The sequence below is a fragment of the Euprymna scolopes genome, chromosome 38 (genome assembly GCF_053919585.1).
Source record: "Euprymna scolopes isolate OS-2025 chromosome 38, ASM5391958v1, whole genome shotgun sequence".
In the NCBI taxonomy this organism is placed as follows: domain Eukaryota; kingdom Metazoa; phylum Mollusca; class Cephalopoda; order Sepiida; family Sepiolidae; genus Euprymna; species Euprymna scolopes.
This window is the reverse complement of record NC_136519.1, coordinates 23,376,377-23,394,084: the sequence shown is the minus strand read 5'-3', so window position 1 is coordinate 23,394,084 and position 17,708 is coordinate 23,376,377. Positions and strand designations below refer to the sequence as shown.

Genomic DNA, 17,708 nt, shown 5'->3' with positions numbered 1-17,708 from the left:
TGGGGGTTGCCCTTTTCTCTTCCTTTCAACCTCTCTCCCACAGAAGAGACGTTGCGAGCCTTTTGTTTTATCATTATTTCCATGGCAAGTGCTCGTCTGAGCTCTCTCTCTCTCTCTCTCTCTCTCTCTACCTCTTTCTCTTCTCTCTCTCACCCTCTTTCTCTCTCTCACCCTCTTTCTCTGCTCTCTCTCACCCTCTTCTCTCTCTCTCTCTCTCTACCTCTTTCTCTTCTCTCTCTAACCCTCGAGAAATTAATCGTTTTATCTTTACTATTTTTTGTTTCTTCATTCACGAAAAACACCCGTCTAGCTGAAACCACTGTCAATAATTTTCACCACCCTTTATCTGTGCCCAAATCAGGACGTAGATTCCGTGAACAAAGCTTCTTTCTTAGAACTGCACGCCCGTGGAACTCTCTTCCGTTTGCCTGTTTCCCACCTGACTACAACTTGGATGTCTTCAAGTCCAACATAAACAAATTCGTTATAAACCGCCCCTTAAGTAATCCAATGTATCAAATCTCCATTACTAACGATTACTACGATACTATCCCATTGATTACTGTACACGCAATAACCCTTTTCCTCGAGTGGCCCCCAGGCATTTATAAGGGGCGACTTCCATGCACACACACAAAAAAAATCACTACAACTTGGGAATATATCGCTTAAGTCTTTGTCAAAATGGGTAAATCATGATGATTGCAGTAAAAAAAAAAAAAAAAAAAATCAGGATTTTTAAAAATATAGATCCTTTATTTTGGAGACGATTACCCATTATATCCAACAGTCAAGTGAATACTCTACACCTGCACGATGTGCTACGTAACAGACATGTGGGACGCGTTGTCACAAGATTGCTTCCCTCATGGCTACAACATGGCCAGCTTGAAATCCAATGCCAATAAATACTTGTCATAAGCTGTCTTCATAAGCCAACAAATTTTATTAATACTATTCATTATTTTTAATCCTCTCGTAATATTCGTCATCATTCAACTAAGAATATATTTGGAATAATACCGACGTTCCTTCGCCTAAGTGTTAGGAAGTAAGAAAAAAATGAAGAAATAAGTTTATTAACAGAATAAAAGTATAGAAAATTGTTCAGCAGGGCACACAAAAGAAAGCTGAAATAGGATTATTAATCAAGGTGTGGCTGCGATTGGGAGGACAAAGAAAGTCAATATGTCTAGAGTTAATTTACGCTCAGTTTTTGTGGATGGCAATGAGTTTTGCGACAATTTACTGACAGTCTTGAGTTTGCGACAGCTGAGGACAATGTTCAGATTAGGCCAGCGTTTGCCTTTTTGGAAGTTTCTTCTTGCTCCCTGTTTTCCCGGATCACACTAACATATAAACATTTAAAACATAAAGGCGAGCAAACATTTTAGTTCCAAACTGTTCACCCATCTTTACCCTTATAAACCTTGCTCCTATAACCGTAGCCGTTTACGTTTGAGTGTCATTATGGCTTGTTTAGAGTGAGCGAGGGTAAAAAAAAAATAAATACTTATCGTCAGCAATTAGTTAAAAGCAAGTCGCTATTTTACTTAAAGCTGAAAATAAAGCATTCTAAGTTTGCCAGCCGTATTACTTCATAGTTGAACACGATATATATCGTAGGATTCCAATTCGGAGGAGTCGATTCCGTAATTCTCGATGTTATTGCTTAAACTCCTGTGCACAGCCAAGGCTAAAGCACAATTACTACAGTTTCTTGTGGACCAGCGCAGATTCCTGCTGCTACACCCAGAGTCTACCAGCGGCCACCATTTCCAGTTTGCACTTTGGTGTAGACTTTGAAGCCAACTTTGAAGACGTGAGGTGGCATGATGTGGCCCTCACTTAAAACCACACAAGAAGAGAAGGGTACAAAGTCGTAGGACTCGTTCTGAAGTCAAGCCTGGGTCTTTTTGGAGTTGTGGACTGGCGCCGAGTCCTGCTGCCACACCCAGGATCTGCCAGCGGCCACCTGGATCCACCAGGGTATCACCACTCTTCAGTACATCCAGGTACATTTTGGTGAAGACTTTCAAGCCAACTTGGAAGATGTGAGGTGGCATGATGTAGTCCTCACTTGAAACCACACCAAAGATCATAACAATCGCCGGAAACTTTGTTATCACCCTGGGCACTTCCCTGTTATTCGTGGCAATCTAGCGATGCATTTTGAAGGTGCTAGCAATGGTTCTGTTGCCAAAACTTGGATCGATAGAGAGCAGGAGTTGTACAGCGGCGCATCTCCGATCTTGCTCGTTGAACATTGTGCCATTTTCAGACATCATAGAACATTCCTATCGCTGTTGGGATTTATTCACAACTGTCAAACTAGTAGATAGTCTGCAACAAGAAAAAAGGAAATCGGTTTTCATCAAACGGAAATGGAATCATGTAGTCTATTCTTGGGCGACAATTTTATCGTTCCACCCTGTATATGCGGTGGCTTTTAAGTGCGGAAAAGAAATAAGGCAACAAGAAAGTAATGTTAAAAATAGTATGCATCTACAGACAGTACAGAAATAATGGATTACCAGAGTCTGCCTCTCAGTTCATCATAGAGACTACTACCACTATTTATATACCACATTATATCACTGTGTGAGAAAGAGTGTATGTAGTGACGCAATACTGAAGATAGCCATAACAGTCAAGCAATAGATTTTTAATGGCGTACATTCCGCAATTAGAGAGAGTAGAGTTAACAAGAATATTCAGTAAAATTCTGTCTTTTACAACCATTATTACTGTTCGCAGTGCAAGGAAGAATCTTATGTAGTGATGCAATAGGACAAAACACCGTAACAACTAGAGACGTCTATGAGTGGATTCCATGCTTTGAGCCATAAAAGAGCACGTGGCAAGTCATATTTGGAAAGCACAAGGCAAGCAAATTATTTCAGAGTTCACTTTGTCGCCTTCAGAATTTAATCTGAACATTTTTCGGAGCTGCCGAATACTGCAGATTATTTTGACTCATTCTTGTATGAATACTTGAGCTCTATTTTCTAATATATAAAGTAAATTTAGTTTGTTTCTTGAATCTTTTCTTCGAAATAGATGTTTGATTTTGATGTGCCAGGAGGATTATTTTTTTTTGGGGGGGGGGTGATATTGGTCCGTATCACCATGACAAAAAATATATATAAAATCTGAACAGTTTCGGAGTTGTCGAATATTGCAGATTATTTGAACTCAGATAACAATGTTAGTAAACGCCATGGCCTTAAATAACTGAAAAGAAATAAGACAACGAGGAGGTACAGTTAACAAAATGTATCTACAGAAAGTACAAAACTAATGGAGTCTCAGAAATTGCTTCTGGATTGGTTGTAGCGACTGTCTGATAACACCATAGTGTCGAGAAGAGTCCATGTAATAACGCAATAAGGTTGATCACCATAGCACTATATTTTCATATAAGCCCGAAGGATTCCATAGTCTTTGACATTACCAATTAAGCCGACCGCGACTAAAGTACACTTATATTTTCGTATACTCATCTTGTATCGGAGAGACGTCCTCGACAAACAGTCCGACACTGACTTTGTATCTGCCGGGCTGGGGTATGATTCTATTCCTCGAGCTGGGATATGGCTTTACCTTTTCTTTGAGAAGGGCATCACTTTATTGCTAATCGCCCGAGGCACCTCTACTGGAGAATGCCGACGGGACTACTCAAGCATCGGAGCGTGGATGGCTTAGTACGCCAGTTTTTCGAGACCGCATCCAACCTTGGTCCAACTTCCTAGAGAGGGCGTGAGTAAAATACTTTCGTACGAGCCCTAAGATTAAATTTAAACTGAACGATAGAAACAAGAAACTATATGGTAATCAGGTTTGGGTATTTTTTTTTTAGATGAGGGTCGAGAATTTGTGTTATTTGGATTATTCGGATTACTGTTTGTATTTTTGGGGTTATTCTCATAACAGGCGATACTGGGGAATACAATTACGAATTATTTAAAACTTCTATCCAGTCATGGCTAATGGAACAAGAACAAGCTACCCACATGGATTAAATAAAAGTTTCCGTTCGAAAATCCGTACAGATTTCAGAGTTCCACAGAGCGCACTTCAAGAAGGTCGGAGGTTACATCGGCCGAAAACGTCGTAAGAACAATATCCAAGATGAGAACAGTTGAAAATTCCAGTTATTTTTTTCAACAGTTTTAATTTCGTTCATTTTTTTAATTATTTTTTGATAAAGAGCCGAATACCGCTCGAAATATTAAAATTCAAATTGCAATACCCATAGGTTTACAAGTTTTTATGGTTTTCATAAGGTCATTATTATATTTATCAAATGTGAAGAAATTCATTATTTTTAGCGGAGAAACGGATTATATAATTTTATTTTTCATTTTGATTTCTGTACTTTTTCACTGTACTTTATATATATATATATATATATATTATCTCTGTGTATTTATATATATATTATCTCTGTGTATTTTCCTTATTTGTTTATATATGTCCCTATATATTTTACCTTTTTCTATCTCTATTATCATAATCCTCCCTGCTCCTATTTGCATATTGTATATCTTTATTTCATTTGTAAGCTAATGTCCTTATGTCAGCTTTATTTGCAGATATACAAATCTGGCTCTCCCCCCTTTTCTGGTGAGAAGTGTTGGGCTTCGAAATGTTATGGCCTAAAGAGGTCTTCTTTTTTTTCTTTATTTATCTGATCTATATAAATAAAGCAATAAAGATGTGTATAAATATATATATATGTGTGTGTGTGTGTGTGTGTGTGTGTGTGTGTGTGTGTGTGTGTGTGTGTGTGTGTGTGTGTGTGTGTGTGTGTGTGTGTGTGTGTCCGTCTGTGGGTAAATATATAACAGATAAACGATTAAACTACTGCTCAAATAACACTAAAATTAACACGAAATAGTAATCATACACTGAGGATATTTTATAAGGAGTCAAAATCTTTGTTTGGATGGATGAATAACGCGTACCAAAATATGTCGGGAAGTTGAAATGCAGACTGTTCAGTTCAACTTGCTGACGCATATTTCCTTTTTTCCTACATATCTCTCGATAGCTACATCGGTAGGAGACGCGGCTGAGACGCTAAAGGTTTTGGTTTCGATTCTAGCTGATCGCACTCAGGCCATTTCTTTTTTTTTTTTTTACTTTTGAGATCACTATTATACAACCAGGCAAGCCCCCCACCCACCCACTAGTGATGTAATAACTTTTTATTTAACTTTAAATTATCATCCTTTATATATATATATATATATATATATATATATATATATATATAAAGAGGATTAGAACAACAGTCCGAAGAGCAGTATATTTTAATGTATTAGTAAATTAATACAATCAGAATAAAATAAAACAGTGCTCGTTGCAATGTAGATATATAATAAGCTCGATAGGATTATATATATATATATATATATATATATATATATATATATATATATCCTAGTGCTATTTTAATATTGAGTAAGATGATTGATAATTTATGATTAAAAATTAAAAATCGGTTTCATAAGGAAGAACAAACAAATCAATAAATAAATCCCACCCAATATTTTTGCTGATGAAGAGATTGTTTCAAAAAACTAAATGATAAAATTGTTCAAGACTTATTGTCTATCTCAATAAAAACAGTTTCCGAAACGATCGTACAATTTATTGATTTGTTTGTTCTTCCTTATGAAACCAATTTTTAATTGTAATTATCAATCATCTTACTCATATCTATATATAAGTCCAATTTTATCGTGAAAATGTTTTTAAAAGTAAATTTTACAAATATACATGCAAAACTTCTGCTGTTGATCTACGCCGGGTACTATCCCGGTTAGGGTTAGCAAATTGCTTTTCTTTTATCTTAAATTAAAAATGCAACAAAAACTATATATTTTTTTTTTTATTCTGTTGATGGCCCTTTTCCCCCTGAAGTATGGAATCTCAGATAAACTAGACGGTGTGGCGGTCAATATTTGGTTGATCTAGTCACGTGGTCACTCATATAAAACGGCGTAAATTACGAGCTCACATATCCTATTCGATTTTAAATCACCGAAGCGACAACGTGCGTTTGTCCACTGCTTTTATTTCGATCAGGTCAGTCTTGCGACGTGGGCTTGGAGTCACTGTGCAAAATGGGATTTCACGGATTAAAAACTTTTCCGTTGTTTTGTTTTTAAAATCTAAAGAAGTATAGTTTTTATTGAAAAGAGACAATAAAATAGAAGATAGCGATAAAAAAAAAGAAAATGTCTCTTTCTGTCCTGCACGTTTTTAGAAAAACGGGACTAAAATTTGATTTTCTTTTTAAATTGGTTTTCTTGCAACCGAAAGCGAATACACGTTGTTTTTAGTTGAATTGAGAAAATTAAAGACAGTGATGAGAAAAATAAAGAAAATAACAATTATTGGTTAACCCGCCTCACTCTTGCCCCGCTTTATTTTTCGCTTCCCCCTCTCTCTCTCTCTCGCTCCTCAGGAATGCAATAGAGTTTCTGAAAATGGGCAAGTGCGCCGAGTCTGCAGCCAAAAGACGGGCTATCTATTTTGAGAGCTGGTAACGCCATCTGTTGGCAATATCAGGTAGCTGATGAGTAACACGATCCTGTCCGCCCCCTCTCCCCTCCTTTGAATTCTCATCCAAAACTCCTCCCTCGTTTTCTTTTTTTGGCGCATTCCCAAGGATGTGGTGAAATACGGGTGTGGAGATGCAAATGATGAAGAACCAGAAAGGGTAGCTTCTACCCTCAACAATACCCCCGCCCCACCCTGCCACGACACCTCAGCATCGTTATCAATTTACTTACATACCTTTATTAGATGTGCCTCGAGCTACCCACCAACAGATCTTAGTACTCACAAACCAAGTACCCGATCTCCATCCCCACCTCTACAAAAGCACTTCTCACCTGACTTTTAGCCACCCTGACGATTCCAGGCTCTCCTCGTTACCATCTCCCTCCCCACTCACTTGTGGCCCCGGGATTACTGCTGACATTTAATGACGACATCGAACAGTATTATTTTCTAATCTATGAGGACGACCAATTAAGAACTATGAGATTTTGTCACCAAATAAGCGTCTCATGCTTTATGGAATCCTCAAATAAGAAAAATGCTTTCGTATTGACAGAGTTGGTTATAAAATACGTAGTACAATGTATTACATCTACAAGGATATATATAGTTTACATAATTATTATCTATATCATATTTCTCTTGGTCGCTCTATGTCCGTTCAACATTTTATTAGAAACTACAGAGTCGAGCAGCCTGGTATAAAGTTTTGCAACGAACGAAGATGCAACGAAATGAGTATTATGGTATCCGTTCTACGCACAGTTAGGGGTTGATATGGATTAATCATTAAAATACCACATTTACTCTAGAAGTTTTCTCGGAAACTAATGAGTCTATCTGACCCGAATTTCGAATGAACCTTTGCTATGATAAGGTGCAGCGAACTAAGTATTATAGCATCCGTTCGACGCACATTTAGGGATTAATATGGATTTATCATTACGATATTATATTCACTCTAGAAGTTTTCTCGGAAACTACTGAACCGATCTGGCTCATTTGTTTTATATATAAACCATTGTTATACAGTCCAGCGAACTAAGTATGATGGTATCCGTTCATTGCATAGTTATGGATGAACATTTGATGCAAATATGAGCACAAATTTAACCATATTCAACCATCATTTTGGCATAAAAACACACGTTCTAAGTCAACGGGCTATAACTTTTGCTTGTTTTAACGGGTGAAATCTCTATTATTATTATTATTATTATTATTATTATTATTATTATTATTATTATTATAATCAGGCAATGTCGCAGCCTACACAAACCAAGGATTGATTGTTGAAATAAATAATTATATATTATCTCAAATTAAATCTAATTTTAATTTACTTTCTGGGTTCTTTTCTTGCATGGTATCGACTTACGTGTTTAAATCTGAAATTGTGAGGTAAAAATCTAGATTCTTTGGAATTGGATGACCACATTCTTGTTGAGACAAGTCGGCAATTCTCCGTAATTTGCATAATGTGTGTTTGTTAATAAACTTTCTCGTATTTAAACTTCATTGGCTTTATTGATGCTGTTCCTAACTGGAAAATATAAAATAAATTCGCGACATGACAAAATGTTTATATTTATCCAAATGTTCTTTTAAATTTTATTCAACTATTACTTCTGAATCATTTCCACTTTCAGACAACAAATTATCATCGCCTGGCTACATCAACCACTAGCAAGTTTTCTCATTTATTATCTATGCCTAAAACTAAACGGAAATTCCATGTGCAAAGTTTCTTTCCTATAGCTGCCCGTCTGTGGAACTCAATACTGTGTGCCTGCTTCCCGACTTACTACAACATGTTCATCTTCAAATCTTATGTGAATAAATTCATACTGAGCCCCCCTCATCCTCCTAAATAGTCTAATCCTACCTAGGTTCTACCATAACCGATTATGTTATCTCACTATCAACCTAACATTTAACCCTTATCCTTGAGTGGTCTCCAAGCCTTGATAAGTGATGACTTCTAATTTTAAAAAAAAAATGCCACCAATTAGAAACATCCAGAAAATGCTTAATTTCGCGAAAAACTAATCAAAAAAAAAAAAACTGCAAAAAAAGGCAGAATGGGCGTCTTTCGAGAAAGTTCTATTTTGTGCGCATGCTCACTTATAGGATCTCTTTTTGCGCATGTTTTTAAAAAGTTTAGCAATTGAGCACGCACAAATTTATTCATTGGTTAAAACAATATTTTTTGCGAAAAGAAAAAAAAGAAAAATGTCAAATTCTATTTCATTATCAAAGGAATTGTTTTATTATTTAAAAAGTTTATTATTATTATTGTTTATTATTTTTAAAATTTAAAAAGATAACATTTCTTTTGCACAGCTTTTTCTTTGACATATTGGTATATATTTCAATAACTCCAGATTCATTTTAAAAATCTCATTTGAAATTGTATTTGCAAAATATTAAATAAAGATGTTTTGTTAATAATAATAATAATAATAATAATAATAATAATAATAATAATAATAATAATAATGTAGCGTCAATATCGAATGGTACCACAACACATAGTTGTGAAGGGACAAGCAGGGTGGGAAGACCGAAAAGAGAAAGCACTACCCAGCTCTCCACTGAATAAAAAGAGGATTGTGATCTTGAGGTGTCTTGCCACCGAAATTCTAGTGAAAACTAATAGTCGTTGCTAGCGAGAATCAATGGCGAGATGTGTTGCTATAACGCAAATTATTTGCAAAGGTTATCGAGAAAGGTGAAGTATACTGGAAATCTCGGGAGACTTGTCACTCAGACTCCAGGGAACACCATCGATTATTGTGCCAGTGAGTAATCTTTGATAATAGCCTATGTGAGAACTCTTAGTGAGTACAATTATTATTATTATTTTAATTATTAACATTTTGTGTCTGGCTGCTGGTATTGCGGATTTTATAATGATAGGCCACGTCCATTTGTTATGATCCGCCTATCAGCATCTTTTCTTAGGCTTCCAGCATCTTCCGCAAGATTTTGGCGGTTCCCAACAAGGCAGTTACTTGAAGCACTGCAACATTGCAATGAATTCTAATTTACACAATAAACTTGTCAAATCTTTTTGCCACACTCCCCAGCGATCCTATCACAATAGGTACAACTTCTACTTTCTTTAACTTCCACAATATTTTTTTATCTTCCTTTTCAAGTCTTCGTACTTTTAGACCTTTTTTCTTCTTCATATTCATCTCAGCTGGCACTGCTATAGCTATGATTATTGTCTTGGGTTTTTTTTCCAACAAGACTAAACCTGGTCTCCTTGCTTCAATCATATTAGATATTCATATCCTACAATTATTATTTATATTATTATTATTATTTATTATTTCAAGAATAAAAATTACATTCAATCTTTTACTAGGAATTATTAAATCCCACTTTGATCAGAATTGTAACATAGTGCGTATGAGTGCATGGGGAAATAAGCGCAGCAGCAGCAGCGAAGGATAGCTAGCTTGCGAAAGGATTAGCAGCAGCAGTAGCCGAAAAATCGCATATGCAAATAAGGAATTGTGCGAGAGAAGACAAAAAAAGGAGAAAAAAATAACCCATGTGGAGGGAGAAAAAAAAAGAAAGCCTACGTCGAGGAAAATGAACGTGTAAAATCGAGGATGAGAATGGGCCGGCTGTGGCTGACATGCGGTCGAAAGAAGGAAAAACGCGTCGGGCTAGACGGACATGTGGCAGCGAGAGGCACTTTAAGTGGCGTCGAAACGGGAGAGTAAAGATACTAAAACCTTTGGTTAAAAGAAAAATTGCAGACTCGGATTTTAATTTATTTATTTCCTTTGTGATTGCAACCTTATAGAAGTTCATCTATCTAATCTTATTAAATTCCACGTTGGTCCCAGAAGGCGTTCTTTGAATAATGTCACGTTCTATTGACCAAAATGTGAGCATTGTCTATTCCTCGAGATTACGCTGAAAACAGTTATTAACATTGAATGACGCCAGAATCAGTAAAACCGTTCGCAAATATAAGCACTTGTAGTCATCCTGTCAGCAGAAAAATCAATATGGGTCCTGACAGCTCGGAGATCAGTAAATAACGATCATAGTTATAACTTAAACATAGAGCTTAGCGTTCCTCAAAATAGATTTTGTTATAAAGAAAAGTACAGGCAATTATTGCTCGGTTAGTCTGTTTTTTCATATAAGACAAAGTGTGTATTCCCAAGAATGTCCCACCTATTGAGCATGTTACTGTGGGAGTGTTTGCCAACAAACTACAACATTTATCCATTACGTCGTCCTGTGGAATAATCATAGTTTTCAATGAATGGATGTAAGATTTTTTGAAGAGAACCCTAGCGGTGTGCTCAATTATTAAGAAAATTACAAAATAACAGCGTATTTATTTACAATGCTAGAACAATATCAACTCTTTCCGGAAAGACAGAGGTTTGCAGACAGGTAACCGACTATCGGTCTCCTTTGTTTTGTTTTGAAACCGACGGCACAGATGTTCTGATTTTTCTGTAACAAATATATAATTATTACATAATTATTCTTTTATATCTACGGACACTAGTGTTTCATGTTTACGTAATCATCAGTGTGTGATGACAATTCCTGGCAGTCGGGAGATTTGAACCCAACCACGGAGCCACCTGTGACTCCATTTGCTAAACCTCTACTTCTCCGAACCCCGAAACAATTGCCACGAGAATGAAAGAAATATATATATATATATATATATATATACCATGCTTATGGCAAGTGATCTACAGAGAACGGTTTGTGTTTTATTTTATCGAATAAATTTGTCTAATTGAGGCATATTTATATATATATATATATATATATACATACATACATATATATATACATATATATATATACATATACATATATACATATACATATACATATATACATATACATATATATATATACATATATACATATACATATATATATATACATATACATATATATATACATATATATATGTATACATATATATATACATATATATATATACATATATATATATGTATATGTGTGTATATGTGTGGGTGTGTGTTTTAATTTTCAAGTCATGCGTAAATCCTGGCAGACATATTGGTATTCTTCATCTTTTACGTTCCTTGGGGATGGTGTGGACAAGGTAATCCCAGTGGCTCTAGCCCCCACCCCCCTCCCACCGCAAAAAAAAAAAATGTTGGATCAGGTTACACAACGAAGTCGAAAATGCATATTTGGAACTTTGCCAGAGTGACGCATTCTCACAGAGAGCCTCGCAACACCCCCCACCCCCACCCACCAACTCGTCCAGCAGCCACGGGACGATTGGTGATGGGTGGGTTTGTTGTAAGGCTAGAAACCGACGAATAGGTAGGTAGGTACACAGATAAGAAGCAATAAAGATGGTAGGTACCTGCGTCAGTGTACGTGGGGGTGGGGGTAGTGGAACTAAGTCCAACAGAAAAAGTAGAGGGTGGTGCTGGGAATGAAGTGAAAAAATATATATCAAGGCGTTTACAGGGATGCTGCGTTTGGCTGAGAACAAGTTCTGTTTTTCTTCTTCCTGTTCTCCATCTAAGTCATTGATGTAAGTCTACGTAAAGAAATTCCCAGATGTAAACATAACGCTTAATTGCTTTCGTCCGCAGCAGAATTTAGGATGGGGGGGGGGTATAGATTTAACGGCATATCAACCCTTTTATGCGCTCTATTTATAAGGCGCTGGTCTGGGCAGAGAGTGTTAAGACTAACTCCTATAAAATTATTTATACATAACGAAAACCGTCGCACGAACGGAAAAGCGAAAACATTTTTGTATACTTTAGTTTCTGCAAGAGTTGCAGAAACCTAACGTCGTCATCTCCCCTACCGGGGATATACATGCGACTGGGGACCTCTTGTGAATTTCATACTCCCATGGAATTCCCTCCGAAGGAGGAAGCCGGTTAAAGTCGCATTATGATTAGTGCTGAAGTTTCATTTTTCTTTTCCTGCTGACCTCTTCTACAAATCCCCTAACTTTAAAATGAATAATTCCAACAAAGAAAACGAGAAAAAAACTTAGGAAACCAATTTTCGACGTAGATACTCACTACAAGACTCCTTTTTTTAACGTTACGTGTCTACGTTCCAATCTTCGTGAGGTTAGAATTAACTTATGTGATACCAAACCTTGTTCAATCATCCCCTTGAATCAAATTCTATCCAATTTCCATTACTACCTATCATTACGCTGTTGTCTCACTGCCGACCTTATATGCACTAACCCTTCTTCTCGAGTGGCCACCAGGCCTTGATAAGCGGAGACTCCCTTATTAAAAAAAATAATTCTTACTGTCCTTTTACATATTTGGTTGCATTTTATTTTTTTATCAATAAATTTTATTTTTGTTTGCCTTTTTTTTTTTTACTTCTATTTATTCTAAAGAAGATACACTGCTACTAAGACGCAAGATGCCACTAGGAATTAAGAGTCATATTTATAGGGCATCCTAAATGGGAAGTTGTGCAACAAGATGTTTGTTCATATTGCATTTAAATTTCTGTTCGGCTTAAAAAATGTTTTTAATATTTTTAAACTTTAAAGCCACGGCATTATTAATGAATCGGTCATATTTGGTATCTTTGATTTTGCGGGTTGAGTTTCCAGCTTTTTGTATAAACCAAAAGTACCGATTGAAGATAAAAATTAGTGTATAGTTTCCATTGAATAACATACACACATATATATATATATATATATATATATATATATATATATATATATATATATATATATAATGAATAAACACGAAATATTTCTTTTTCATCTATAAGATCTATATTACGATCATCCATCATCATGTCGTATGGATTCAAAGATTCTTTTGTTGGCATTGGTTTCCCAGATATTTTTCTAATCAGAATTCTTTCTAGAAATACATCGGGGATTATGTGGAGGGGCCACGTGAAGGTTGCCAACATCCTACGTGAAAATGATTTTATGGAACAAACTAGATTCAAACTTGGGACAACCAGGTCGTCAGTCCGTGTCATGAAACTCTAGACTACTGCCACCTTCCTGTATTAGCATAAAAACGGGCTACTCTCTTTTAATGATTACTTGTAGCGACTATCATCCTAGTCCAGTTGAACCAATTTCCTCCTGAGCATGAACTGTATCTTAAACCATTTCAGTCTAATTTCGTTGATCTTGTCCCAAATCGCGTGATATGGCTAACGATTCCCGATTCAAACACTAGAGACCAACTACTTGTGCGCCCCTAGTACCGCCAGGTCTTCGGTTATGCACCGACACGTTTGCGCAAGTAAGGCAACGATACACTATATTCTTTTAAAATATTCACAAGCAGGAGAACAAATACATTGCTTTATTTACCTAACTTGCATAATATATTTTTTTCTGTTGTTCGCCTTATACCATCATCGACCACATCTGAATATTGGCTTATCAATATGATCTGGACAGCATATGAGCAACAGCTCAGAATGGCCATTAAATCTATGCCAATCTACACTATCTCATATGAAAAAAAAAATGGTGCCTGTGTAGAATAGTGATGTTTAAACCAACGCATTTGAGGTGAAAACATTACGTACTTACGTGTTATGTCGAAATTAGTACAAAATTTAAAAATTACGAAAAATAATCAAGTAAGAAATGTGCCAGATGTATTAAAAAAAAAAATAGCCACAATTACGTTCCGACATTTTGTGTTTAAAAAAATGACAGATTGTAATTATTTAGTCAAAATGATCGATTGTAGTTACCGCCTCTGCATCTTGCGAACTTTTCAAAATTAAAACACTCGATATAACTCTGTAAATCGATAAATTTCATTTTTACTTGTAATTATTTTTTTTTATTTGTAATTATTTTTTTTTAAATAAATTTTGAAATTTATAATTTCGACATGACAAGTAAGTACGTTATAATGTTTTCACCTGCAATGGTTTGGTTTAAAACATCACCGTTCTACACAGGCACCTAAGAAACTGTTACAGATGAAGCGACAAACTTTAGCTATATCGACCACAGTCCGACTAGATTAGTATCTTTGTACTTGGGATGAAGAACAAAAAATGTCAAAAACGATTTAGTACAACATATAGCACAAGTTCCACACCTCGTACTGCGTTTCGAACATCTACTTCACAAGACTACTTCTGTGTGAATTAATCATCATATTGTGGAGGCTGAATTTAGGCGATGAAGATTGGATATTCGTATTATTTAGATTATTCGGACTACTGTTCTCATCTTGCGTGTCATTTTTACAACGTTTCGGTCGATGTAACCTCCGACTTTCTCCAGTTTAAAGTACTTGAAAAAAAAACAATTGTAAAAGTGATATTCTCCTGAGGGTTGAAGGTTCAATTCTCAGTGTAGGCGACCGAAAAATACAATTTCAAATTACTTAGGACCTCTATCCAGTCATGGCTGACGGAACAAGAGCATGCTACCCCGGTGAAGTAGATAAAGGGTTCCGTTCGAAATTCCGTTCAAATTCCCGACAGAAACATTCTCGAGTTTGACAAGACACACCTGAAGAAGGTCGGGGGGGGTGTTATGTCGACCGAAAATGGCATTCAAGAGGAGAAAAGTAGTTCGAAGAATTCAAATAATACGATAGTTGAGGCTAGTTAGATATTTTTTTAATCATCAAATCGAATAATCGATTATATCTATACAGTTTTAATATGATTTAATTTTGTTAAACAGAAATAATGTTATTTCTAGTGTTCAATATAAAAGATATCATTTCTTTAATCGGGAGGTGACAGTGGTGAAGTGGTTAACCACACTGACTGACGACCTTGATGTTCCAAGTTCGTAATCCAGTTAGCTCCACAAAATTAATCTCACTTTGGATGGTCTCTCTTGTGTAGTGTACACGGTGTCTTTCTGGATAGAATTCTGATTATAAAAATATCGGAGAAACCAATGCCAGCAATAAAATCTTCGGATTATAATAAAGTTGATTTCTTTAATCTTTGATTGGTCCCCAAATCAGGGTCTAGTATTAAGATTGAGAATCGACCAAGTCCACGGCGAGAGGTGCATCAGTTTCTGATTTCTTTTTTTTCTAGAAACAATCCGTATGGTACAATTATTTATATTTGGTACTGTCGGCATTATGTGAAGCGTTATAATCGAACAGGCATATACATTTTTGTCTTATATATATATATATTGTAGAATTTCCACAATTGGTTTTGAATTGTAATTCCAAAAATATGTATAATAAATAGAATCCGTGTAGATATTCCAATCATAGAAATTGGTAAAAGAAAAATCAGTTTTTGCTAAATTTTTTTTTTTCTGATATTATTGGTTTCGCTTTATTCGGTTTTTCTTTTTTCTATATTTGTTTTTCTTTACGGGTTTCGAGGTGTTAATCAAATTGTTGATATACTTTTTACAAAAATGAAAGCAATAAAAAAAAATAATCCATTCAAGTAAAATAATCGAATAAGAAACTGAAGAAAGAACGGATGTAAGAATAAAGAAAAGGAAAGGGAGGGAAAAAAAAGAAATAAAAGGAGACAGGGTGAAAGAGAGAGATTATGCGAAATAAAGAGAATGAAAAAGGAACACGAAAGAGAGAAAGCGATAAAGTGGAATAAAAAGGGAAAATCAAAACGGAGAGAAAAAGAAAGTAAGAGAGAGGGGGATAGAGAGAGAGAGAGAGAGAGAGAGAGAGAGAGAGAGAGAGAGAGAGAGACGGACAGACAGATAGAAAAAAAGGAATTTCGAGGCAGAAGTATATTGTAACATAATTTTTTACAAGAATAAAGTATTAAATAAAGTAAGTACTTTTTCTCTGGTAATGTCTGCACTTTTTTTTTCTTTTTTTTTTTTTTCGACAAAAGTATTGAGCGTTCGGCAAGATCCGTAAACGTCTCGAACGTTCGCCGAATGATTTACGAAAAGCGTTCCAAAAGTAATGCATCAGTGGAGATTGCAAATTGCATTGGTTATGATGACTGAACTTATGCATTCATGACCTGAAAGCTTCATCTCTCTGTTGCTGATATTGGCGGTGTGAGACTCTAAGAAAGCAATCCCTGTTATGGACGTACGTCAGTAGCAGAGAAGTGTCATTCAATTCCTGGCAAAAATGCATTCAGAATGTGCTGACTATGTAGAAAAATAAATTTTCGAGCACAAAGGTCGCTCAGTTTAATGGTATTACTCCCGTCTTCGTAGCTTTTCAATATTTTATATTTTTAGTTAAAAAAAATAGGAGGCTTTACTTTTGGAACGACCCTCGTAGGTTTCTCTTTTCCAGTATTAATGCAATTTTGTATTTGACTAAGATTTCTTCTTTTCAATTTTTTTTTTCTATTTTTAAGATTATTGGTGTAAAATGCAAAATAAATTACAGGCATAATACACTGAGCTATAAATGTGAAATATCTCATTTTTTTTTAACTAATCGAATAATACACGTATATTATAAACCGTTAAATGATATATAATTATGACAAAATATTTATAATTATAATATTGACAAAAACAAAATAATAATTGCTCATGACATTTTTCAGGAAACATTGTTCTTTTACAAGACAGAGGCGTGTTCAAAAATTCAGGTTTCACTTTGGTTTAAGAGCGTTTGTGTTCAAACTTAAATTAAAGATAGAAATTACTTTTCTTTCGACAGTTCAAAGCTTTCGTATTTATTTTCGAACTGTGACTTATCACAAAGCGGATGCATCCGGGCATTTTCTTTATACAGAATGGTCAAAAAGAAAGCCGACGGATTTGGAATTTGAATTCAACCGAAAGTACCACTTTATGAGAAATATCCTCCCCTCGTTGGTGTAATGATTCATGATGACTTTGGTAAGTTTACTCTAGATGCTCTGAATTCTTGTTTCGCTGGTTTGCCGCTTCTGTTGTTCCACTATTATGTTTAATCAATTAAGCTTCTTTTGGGACTGTATATAGATGACTGAATTGATTACTAATATGATTATATAATCTCGAGTGAAGTTTGTAAAATCACAAATATTTACAAGTTAATTTTCTTTTAAAACAAAGAACAAAAGTAAAAGACCTATCATAAGATATATATTTATTGTGCGGTGGCATGATTTACGATGCCTTAACCGAGAATAAATGGTATTTTTTACGATCTAACCCAGTATAG

The 17,708-nt window shown here is 35.4% G+C and overlaps 1 protein-coding gene across 1 annotated transcript in view; it reads right to left on the bottom strand.

Annotated features, from left to right (window-relative positions):
* The window catches only part of LOC145263092 (myosin catalytic light chain LC-1, mantle muscle), a 31,774-nt gene that overhangs the window by 12,699 nt on the left and 1,367 nt on the right, over nucleotides 1-17,708 (bottom strand). The gene's annotated exons all lie outside the window — the stretch shown is intronic.